The following is a 2,500-nucleotide window of genomic DNA, read 5'->3' as shown; positions in this document are numbered from 1 at the left end:
GGGTTAGGTAGGGTTAGGGATAGGGTTAGGGTTAGGGTTAGGGGGTTAGGGTTAGGGGTTAAAGGATAGGGTTAGGTTATGGGTTAGGGTTAGGGGGTTAGAGTTAAGGGTTAGGGTTAGGGGGTTAGGGCTAGGGTGTTAGGGTTGGGGTTGGGGTTAGGGTTAGGGTTAGGGTTGGAGTTAGGGTTAGGGGGTTAGAGTAAGGGTTAGAGGGTTAGGGTTAGGGTTAGAGTTTAGGGTTGTGGTTTAGGGTTAGTGTGTGAGGATTAGGGTTTAGAGTTAGGGTTAGTGTTAGGGTTAGGTATTAGGATTTAGTGTTAGGGTTAGGGTTATAGGGTTAGGGTTATAGGGTTGGGGTTAGGGTTAGGGTTAGGGTTATAGGGTTATAGGGTTAGGGTTAGGTTAGGGTTAGGGTTATAGGGTTATAGGGTTATGGTTAGGGGGTTATGGGGTTAGGGTTAGGGTTAGAGGGTTAGAGGGTTAGGGGGTAAGGGTTAGGGTTAGTGTTAGGTCTAGGGCTAGGGTTAGGGTTAGGGTTTGGGTTAGGGGTTAGGGGTTAGGGGGTTAGGGTTAGGGCCTTAGGGTTAGGGTTAGGGTTATGGTTAGAGTTAGAGTTAGGGTTAGGCTTAGATAGAGTTAGGGTTAGATAGGGTTAGGGATAGGGTTAGAGTTAGGGGGTTAGGGCTAGGGGTTAAAGGTTAGGGTTAGGTTATGGGTTAGGGTTAGGGGGTTAGGGTTAAGGTTTAGGGTTCGGGGGTTAGGGCTAGGGTGTTAGGGTTAGGGTTGGGGTTAGGGGTTAGGTTTAGGGTTGGGGTTGGAGTTAGGGTTAGGGGGTTAGAGTAAGGGTTAGAGGGTTAGGGTTCGGGGTAGGGTTAGGGTTGGGATTAGTGCTAGGGCTAGAGATTGGGATTAGGGTTAGGGTGATGGTTAAGGTTATGGTTAGGCTGACGGTTAAAGTTAGGGTTAGGGTGAGGGTTAGGGTTAGGGTGACGGTGAGGGTTAGGGTTACAGTTATGGTTTAGGGTTATAGTTTAGGAATAGCATTAGGTTTAGTGAGTTAGGGTTAGGGGGGTTAGGGTTAGGGTTAGGGTTGGGGTTAGGGGTTAGGGTTTAAGGTTGGGGTTAGAGTTAGAGTTTAGGGTTGTGGTTTAGGGTTAGTGTTTGAGGATTAGGGTTTAGAGTTAGGGTTAGTGTTAGGGTTAGGTATTAGGATTTAGTGTTAGGGTTAGGGTTATAGGGTTGGGGTTAGGGTTAGGGTTATAGGGTTATAGGGTTAGGGTTAGGTTAAGGTTAGGGTTATAGGGTTATAGGGTTATGGTTAGGGTTAGGGGTTATGGGGTTAGGGTTAGGGTTAGAGGGTTAGAGGGTTAGGGTTAGGGGGTTAGGGTTAGGGTTAGGGTTAGGTCTAGGGCTAGGGTTAGGGTTTGGGTTAGGGGTTAGGGGTTAGGGGGTTAGGGTTAGGGCCTTAGGGTTAGGGTTAAGGTTAGAGGTAGAGTTAGGGTTAGGCTTAGATAGGGTTAGGGTTAGATAGGGTTAGGGATAGGGTTAGGGTTAGGGTTAGAGTTAAGGTTAGGGTTAGATAGGGTTATGGTTACATAGGGTTAGGGTTAGGTTAGGGTTAGGGTTAGAGGGTTAGGATTAGGGTTAGGGTTAGGGCTAGGGCTAGAGATTTGGGTTAGGGTTAGGGTGATGGTTAATGTTATGGTTAGGGTGAGGGTTAGAGTTAGGGCTTAGGGTTAGGGTGAGGGTTAGGGTCTAGGATTAGGGCTTATGGTTAGGGTTTAGGGTTAGGGTTATAGGGTTATAGGGTAAGGGGTTAGGGGGTTAATGTTAGGGTATGAGGGTTAGAGGGTTAGGGTTAGGGGGTTAGGGTTAGGGGTAGGGTGGCGTTAGGGTTAGGGGTTAGGGGTTAGGGGTTAGGGTTAGGGTTAGGGGGTTGGGGTTAGGGGTTAGGGTTAGGGTTAGAGGGTTAGGGGGTAAGGGGGTTAGGGTTAGGGGTTAGGGGTTAGGGTTAGGGGGTTGGGGGTTAGGGTTATGGTTAGAGGTTTAGAGGGTTAGGGTTAAGGGGTTAGGGTTAGGGTTAGGTCTAGGGCTAGGGTTTGGGTTAGAGTTAGGGTTAGGCTTAGAAAGGGTTAGGGTTAGGTAGGGTTAGGGATAGGGTTAGGGTTAGGGGGTTAGGGTTAGGGGTTAAAGGATAGGGTTAGGTTATGGGTTAGGGTTTGGGGGGTTAGAGTTAAGGGTTAGGGTTAGGGGGTTAGGGCTAGGGTGTTAGGGTTGGGGTTGGGGTTAGGGTTAGGGTTAGGGTTGGAGTTAGGGTTAGGGGGTTAGAGTAAGGGTTAGAGGGTTAAGGTTTGGGTTTGGGGTAGGGTTAGGGTTAGGGTTAGGATTAGTGCTAGGGCTAGAGATTGGGGTTAGGGTTATGGTTAGGGTGACGGTTAAAGTTAGGGTTAGGTTGAGGGTTAGGGTTAGGGTGATGGTTAAAGTTAGGGTTAGGGTGAGG

Source organism: Pelophylax lessonae (genome assembly GCF_965119305.1).
Source record: "Pelophylax lessonae genome assembly, chromosome: 8".
NCBI classification, from domain to species: domain Eukaryota; kingdom Metazoa; phylum Chordata; class Amphibia; order Anura; family Ranidae; genus Pelophylax; species Pelophylax lessonae.
This window is presented reverse-complemented; position numbering follows the sequence as displayed.